This window comes from Cherax quadricarinatus, chromosome 63 (assembly GCF_038502225.1).
Source record: "Cherax quadricarinatus isolate ZL_2023a chromosome 63, ASM3850222v1, whole genome shotgun sequence".
NCBI lineage: Eukaryota > Metazoa > Arthropoda > Malacostraca > Decapoda > Parastacidae > Cherax > Cherax quadricarinatus.
In genome coordinates, this window is record NC_091354.1 from 19,751,703 (window position 1) to 19,760,434 (window position 8,732).

At 37.4% G+C, this 8,732-nt stretch overlaps 1 protein-coding gene across 1 annotated transcript in view; it reads right to left on the reverse strand.

The window, feature by feature from the left end:
• Positions 1 to 8,216, reverse strand: part of LOC128698145 (uncharacterized) — a 50,910-nt gene extending 42,694 nt beyond the window's left edge. Inside the window, exon 1 of the mRNA XM_070098679.1 lies at positions 8,079 to 8,216. The gene's annotated coding sequence lies outside the window, so the exon portion shown is untranslated. The remainder of the gene's footprint in view (positions 1 to 8,078) is intronic.
• Positions 8,217 to 8,732: the final 516 nt, after the last annotated feature.

Below are 8,732 nucleotides of genomic sequence, written 5' to 3' on the forward strand. Positions count from 1 at the left end.
CAATTTTAACCTCTAGAGCACGAAAAATTCTTCCCATTATACTAACGTTGTATCCAATTCAAAACCAAGATGGCGAGTCCCCTCTGCACAGACGCAGGCTTTCCGTTTTCTATGACAAATATTATTAAATACAGTATGGCCATCTATTTACATATAAATACTGAATTTCTGGAAAATATATACAGTATTTTCCACACTGCGGCCGGCTGGAGTTCGTTGCTAAATGACTCAAATTACTCCTTCCTTTAGGAGACGATTCCAGCCAGTTCTGGCTTGAGTGGCTGTTCTCCTAGTAGGTCTTACTACGATTTCATTTTCCGGCATCACTTGGTCAGCATTATCTTCCATATCACTCGTGTCACTTTCCCTCAGATTTTCATTTACGTTTGATTGAACACCTAACTCCAAGGGAATCAATTTATTAATTGTGCATAAATTTTCCTGGCCACGACACAACACTTTGACATTCCTGACAACACCTTGTGCATCTGGGTACAATGTCAATACTTTGCCCAGAGGCCACAATGTTCGATGTTGTTCAGTGTCAATTAACACAATGTCACCTGGTTGAATGGTCTGTCGATTTAGTGCCTCTGTCGCACCATAAAAGTGTTCACGTAGTGTAAGAAGATATTCCTTATGCCACACATTAGACCAATGATCAATTACTTTATTTAACATTTTAAATTTATTACACAACACTGCCGCATCATTGTAATCTTCATCACTTTCTTCCGGATTATCTCTATAGACAGAGGCAGCTTCCAATTTCCTTCCACATATTAGGTGAGAAGGTGTTAATACATCTGCATCAGGTGTATCACTCATGTACGAGAGAGGCCTATTATTTATACGATTTTCTGCCTCCACTAACATTGCACGGAATTCTTCCAAATTAATTCTCTTCCGGTGTAGTACTTTGCGGAGACACCTCTTCACTGTGCCTATCAGTCTTTCGTACAGTCCCCCCTGCCAAGGGGCTCTAGGAGTAATAAATTTCCAGGTACACCCTCGCTGGGTTAACAGAGATTGAACATCGTTACTATTATTTAATTCTATCAAGTGTTGAGCACCTGCTACAAAATTTGTGGCATTATCCGAAATCATCAACCTCGGACAGGATCTCCTAGCTGCAAATTTTCGAAACAGCTGCATAAACTGTTCTGCAGACAAGTCCTGTGCCACTTCTAAATGAACTGCCCTAGTAGCAGTACAGGTGAACAAACAAACATACACTTTCAGTGGAACACCATTTGACGTACCTGTTAAAATTATTGGACCACTATAGTCTACACCTGTTACATCAAATGGTTTCACTAATTGTACACGCTCCTTTGGCAATGGTGGAGGACCTGGGTACATATAGGATCTGGCATCCACACGGCGACATATTACACAAGATTTAATCACCCTTTTTACACTTTGCCGTCCTTGTGGAATCCAGAAAGTTTCCCTAATACAATTTAAGGTATCTTGTACCCCACCATGCATTACATTTTTATGGGCATTTAGAACAATCAAATTTGTTAGATGATGAGTTTTGGGCAGTAAGATAGGGTGTTTAGCATAATCACCCAATTCAGCATTTTGTAACCTACCTCTGCACCTAATTACATTGTTCTCTAAATACAGCCCCAATTTCTCTATTATAGAACCTTTCACAATTTTTCTTTCCATCATCAGTTTAATCTCATTTCCATAGATTTCCTCCTGTACCCTCTTTACCCAATATTCAAGAGGATGTGAAAACTTATATGAAATATTCATCTTGTTTAGAAATTTAAACACCAACTTAGTTACATTGATTAGTTTGGGTAAAGAAGAATACCTATTTATATCAATGGCTAAGGGAGGACAAACTATTGGAGTGGTGGTCACAGTAATTTCAACAGGAGCAATATACGCCTTTTGTACAGGCCAATTAGCTTTATTTACCAACCAGCTCGGTCCTTTAAACCATGATACAGCATTTACAAATTTAGCATGAGGTAAACCTTGAGACAAGAAATCGGCCGGATTCTCCTCCCCAGGTATATGATTAAAGGTTAACATATGCTGACCCAAACTATTATACTTCTCTTGCACCTGATTAATTTCAGCGACTCTGTTTTGTACGTACACAATTTTACTGTTTCCATTACGAATCCATTGTAAGGATACCTCATTATCAGACCAAATTACAGTGTCGCTAATATTTATCTCCTGCAACTTATTTCTTATATAATTAGATAATTTGACACCTACATAAAAGGCTGTTAATTCCAACTGAGGTAAGGTACATGATTTAATTGGAGACACTTTAGCCTTAGACATAACAAGAGAAATAACACTATTACATTGAAGGTAAGCAACTGCTCTATATGCCAATTTTGAAGCATCACAAAAAATGTGGAGTGCATTTTTCCCATTTGGATTGGCCACCTGGCGTGGGAACTCCAACATTGGAATTTTCTCATAATCACCAATTAATTCATCCCACCTGTTAATGAATTCCTCAGGTAGAATTTCATCCCAAGCACATTTAAGTTTCCATGCTTCCTGAATTAATAATTTCCCTCTTATAGTAAGGGGTGACACTAAACCTAGTGGATCAAAACATTTGGAAACTTCAGCAAGCAAAACTCTCTTAGTTAATTTATTGGGCATACTGTAATTATTAGGTTTTAACATTAACAAATCTCTCTCAGTATCCCAAGTTAATCCCAATACATTACTACATTTTAGCACTTCATCTCCAGGGTAATCTTTACTTATTTTGTCCTTTAATTTGGACGAATTACTATTCCATTCCCTCAGAGGCATATTTGCACTTTGCATTATTTTATTAGCCTTTCCATAAGTCATTAACAGTTCCTCATCAGTTGACGTCACACCCAGGAAATTGTCCACATAAAATTGTTTGCTCATTACTTTACTCAATGGACTTCCCGTACGTTTAAAGTGTGCATTTATCGTCGCTTGAAGTAGGAACGGACTGGATGTAGCACCAAATAATATGCTTCTAAAGCGAAAGGTTTTCAGAGGGCTAAGTGGGTCACTAGGATTCTCAGGCCATAAGAAGCGGGTACAATCCCGGTCAGCCTCTTGTAAACCCACTCTTAGGAAAGCTTTACTTAAGTCAGCCTTAAAGGCATAATTCTTTACTCTGAAATTTAATAAGATATCTCCTAATTTTTCCGTCAACGACGGACCTGTCATCAAACAGTCATTTAAACTAGGTACATTTTTGTTACTCCTGGCACTACAATTAAACACAATTCTCAGAGGAGTGGTCTTAGAATCCTTCTTCACTCCGTGATGTGGCAAATAGTGACCATAAATTTTGGCTTGCTCAGGAGGTACCTCTTCAATAAATTTATTAATTAACTGCTCAGCAATTATATCATTATAGGCAGTTAACAATTCTGGTGTCTTTCTCAGTTCACAGAGCTGAGCCTTTAATTGTCCATATGCCATTCTGTAATTAGTGGGCAATTCTGGATGGTTCAGTCTCCACGGAAGTCGTACCCAGTATTGTCCAGATTCAAATTTTACATCTCTCAGGTAATGCTCCTGAGTAAAAGAATCGTCTGGTCTTTCTTCATTTACATTTATTCCAATGCTGTCTAATTCCCACAATTTATGCACTGGCTCAACACCATCCTCTATGGAAGAATTATACTGGGGCACGACTTCATGAGTAAGACACACAGTTATGGTATTTGTAGTTTCCTCTAGTCATGAATTATTATTACGAGGAATCCTACCATACATTACATGGCCTCCTGCAGTCTTCAAAAGGGTGACACCACATTTCTTTACCATACCCTTTACAAAGGAGGCATAATAGTCAATACCTATCAAAATATTTATTGGCCCTACAGAATCATCACTTACACCTGAAGGTGCTAAATTTACATTATGTGAGAGTCTTTCTGTAGCTTTACTAAGCTCTACTGTAGTTATTTTCTCTGGAAGTCTATCTACAATTACTGCATTAACACGTTTTTTTCTCATTGCCCAACCTGACAGCTGCATAAACAGTGTCATACAATTGAGACCTTTTATCAGAGAGAAAACCAGATAATTTTAAAGTTGTGGGATCTCCCATCTGTACTTTCATACCATCAAGACATTTACGTTTTATGAAAGTACGCTGGGATCCCTGGTCGAATAATGCATTTACATTTTTTGATTTATGCCTTTTATCATCAATTTTTACCTGTAACACAGGTAAGGCTACTTCAGCAAAACCATCATTATTAACATTAGCAGCAATTTTTACATTAGCTACTGTTGTGTCAGGATTGTCAACATTATCATTATTATCAACATTAACATATAGACCCTTACACATGACTATATGGTGTCTTCCTTTTTGACGTTGATATCAGAAGTTTAATTTGGCATAACAATCCTTTACATTGTGATTACCCAAACACCTGATACATCTGTCAAGTTCCTCCAATCTTTCAACTTTATCATTCCATGAATTGTATGCATTGAAATTCTTAGAAAAATGAGTACCCTTGCAGAAGAGACAATCTCTCCTTTCTTTGACTGGTTTCTTATTTACTGGGCTACTCTTAGGAGGGTACTTATTCTTCTTACCTTGTGGAGAATCATTATTTCTGATTCCTGCTACTTGATATGCACCTATGCAACTCTTTTTAGGAAATGAATTTTGATTATTAACACTGGGATAATTTTTCCCTTTGTGAAACTTGACAGATACCTCAGAGTTATTATGTGTTGCATCTTTAAAATGAGTTAGTTGGCTGGTCTGCAACTGCACAATTAATTCCCATAGACCTAGTCTTATTTCCTCCAGACCAAAATAACCCTTGTGATATTTGTTTGAGAGCCATTCAAGTGTTTTACAGCTTAATTTATTCTGTACCATGGCACTCAATAACCAGTCTGATTCCTTCAGATTATATTTATTACTTAAAGTTTTGAGAGTGCTCTCCAGTTTAACTCTAAACTGCTGTAAACCTTTGTAAGTGTGATCTGGAGATTTTAAATTAACAATGATATTCACTAGATCCCACCTACTTTGTTCTATATTACCATAAGTGACCTTCAACAAGTCAACTGCTTCCTTGTAAGAGTCATCTACATCGGGAAAGGCTTGTATCAGTATGTGAGCATCTCCTCTTACCTGTCCTTTGAGGTAAAATAATTTAGTTACACAGGCTAGGTCACTCCTGTCATGCACAGCTGCTTTAAAAATTGACCAAAATTCCTCCCAATTTTATCCAGGATTAAACACAGGCAAACACAATTCTGGGAGTTTTGGCAAAGACATATTATTTGTTGGAGCAGACCGACCAACTGCCTGGTTTACACATTTTAATTTATTCAAGACCTGACTTTTACAAGAAAGAATCTTTTCCTCTAATTCATAATACTGATTAATTATGAGATCTACTTCAGTCTCATCTACACAGTTTACTAACAAATCTCCTTCATATTTGTTGTAATATAATTTGTATGAATCATATCTATTCCCTAAAGCGTCTAAATACAATTTTAAATCATCAGTATTCACAGTTTCTTGATTCATTAATTCCAAGCACTTATTATATGCCTTGGTTACATGAACTTTTCTAGCCTGTAGTGATGCTTTCTTTACTCTATATTCCATATGTTTGTCTTCTGCATTAATTTCCTCATTTTCAGCCATGATGCAATGTATTAAATTCAACTTTATTAATAACACTGATTACAACTTACAACACTGATACAACTCACCTTTGAATAAATCCTAGCTACTTGAGCTTAGCAATTACATGTATAATATAAATTTTAAATGTACATTAATACAAACTTGGCTCATCAAAATTAATATTATACAAATTAATAAATCCTTGCCAGAATTTGGCATAGCAAAATTAATATACACATTAATAATTAGCTACACATGGCTTATCAATTACACATACACTGATATAAATCTTGGCCAAAATTGGCTTATCAAATTAATATTATACAAATATAAATCCTTGCCAGAATTTGGCATAGCAAAATTAATATTATACACAATATAATCTTTATCCACACTTGTCTTATCAATTACACATACACTGATATAAATCTTGGCCAGAATTGTCTTATCAAATTAGTATTATACAAATTAATATAAACTTAGCCAGACTTGACTTATCAAAATTAATATTGTAATTATTATAATCCACTACACATTAAGTAAATTTGTGAATTTAACATCCACTTCCTTCTGTTATTTCACATATAATTATTAAGTAATTAACTAATTAATAACTTCACTAATTACCTCCGGTTCAAGAAGGACCAACGGGCAAATTAAATGTGGAAAATTGCATTTAGCTGAATGTATCATTATATACATAACAGTAAATGAACAAAGATAATTATTATTTATCAGTTAGACAAGTAGGAATTTGGGACACCTAGGTCGCAAAAAATGTCCCCCTTCGATACCTACCACTGTCATATCCACAAGTTGCTCTGGACCTATTAATTACCAATGAAATATGTGTAACCAGGAGTACTGGTAAATATATAAATTTTGTGGACTGTATATTAAAAATAATAAATGGTTATATATATACACAATTACATAACAGAAGGAAAATATATCTTAATATTACTCACCAATTTGACTGGAGATTAATGTGTATCATACTCAGAAAACCTCACTCTAACTAAATCTATGAAAATAATGCTGGCCAGAATTACACACAAATCTAGAGAGCTTATCTGAGGTTCCTGGAGCTGTCTTGTCCAGTCGTCTGATATCTCAAGTTATGCAGGAATGCACATCCAACAATTTCGCCTCCTATTTGAGAGGTGTCAATCCAATTTTAACCTCTAGAGCACGAAAAATTCTTCCCATTATATTAACGTTGTATCCAATTCAAAACCAAGATGGCGAGTCCCCTCTGCGCAGACGCAGGCTTTCCGTTTTCTATGACATAAATATTATTAAATACAGTATGGCCATCTATTTACATATAAATACTGAATTTCTGGAAAATATATACAGTATTTTCCACAACTGGGATTAAAGTAGAATTTTGCACACTATCACCTACACAATCCACTAACAATTTAATGTTTCCTGTAGGTAAAATGCGCCATTGTTGAAAGTGTGAAGCCGATCGGATAAGGAATTCTCAAGTTATCACATGAAAACAAATATTTTAATTTTCACAATATCTTCAATAAAACTGGCAAACTGGCACATATGTAACCCAAAATCAATCCAAAAAATTATTCAGTTATTGCACGGACACCAATTTGTTTATTAAAAGTTAACATACCCAACCTAATATCGATGTGTACCTTCAGTGTGCAAACCCCACCACTGTAGAAAAGTTAGAAGCAAGTTAGACTAGGTATTCTGCAGTATTGCTCAGATTCTACGAATCCAGTTTTATTATGTTCAAAAAACGGGCAAATTTGTATTTACAAAGCCTGACCATGTTAGGCTCCGTCCTCTTCTTAAGCTGCAGTAATTATTAACGATGGAAGGCTTTTAGGAAAGGCGAACTCAAGTTATTTTGTGGCAAAAACACTACAGTAAAAATAAAATTACAACTTTTTTCTAGGTAGAACGCAACAATGTTCAAAGTTTGAAGCCGCTCCAAGGAGGCATCTTCAGGTTATTGTACGGAATCTAAAACTGGGAATGGTGTATATAAAATAGACCAGAGGGAACCTGCACATTAAATAGTTGGAAAAACCTTTCCCCAGTTACACTGCGCCAGAGTTGAACATTTAAAAACCGATTGTCTGAGGTGTTCTCATAAACGTAAAACTTAACTGGGACAAAATAATAACAGTTCAGGTAATCACCATTATGCAATACCTAATAACCGCACCATGAAAACTATGAACCATAAAATACGTAATAGTTTGTCTGACTGAACACCATTAATACGCAAGATGCCGCTTGCGCAGTCGTCTTACTGTAACAAGTTAAATTATCTCTCAGGGTAACTCAGCCCTCAAGTTACATACAGTATTTTACTACAGATAAAACTAAACACATCCTTAAGTATTTCACAAACAAAACAGTTTCATTATATTTAATTATCAAAACCTAAGTAACCTACTTGCTAATGTATGAGGCAGAGTAATACTTCCAGCTACCGTGGTGGCTGCTGTCACACTGATCCAGCACACAAACCCGCTACTGCGGTGGCTGCCGTCACACTGATCCAGCACACAAACCCGCTACTGCGGTGGCTGCCGTCACACTGATCCAGCACACAAACCCGCTACAGCGGTGGCTGCCGTCTCACTGATCCAGCACACAAACCCGCTACTGCGGTGGCTGCCGTCTCACTGATCCAGCACACAAACCCGATACCGTGGTGGCTGCCGTCTCACTGATCCAGCACACAAACCCGCTACTGCGGTGGCTGCCGTCACACTGATCCAGCATACAAACCCGCTACAACGGTGGCTGCCGTCTCACTGATCCAGCACACAAACCCGCTACTGCGGTGGCTGCCGTCTCACTGATCCAGCACACAAACCCGCTACTGCGGTGGCTGCCGTCTCACTGATCCAGCACACAAACCCGCTACAACGGTGGCTGCCGTCTCACTGATCCAGCACACAAACCCGCTACCGTGGTGGCTGCCGTCTCACTGATCCAGCACACAAACCCGCTACCGTGGTGGCTGCCGTCTCACTGATCCAGCACACAAACCCGCTACCGTGGTGGCTGCCGTCTCACTGATCCAGCACACAAACCCGCTACC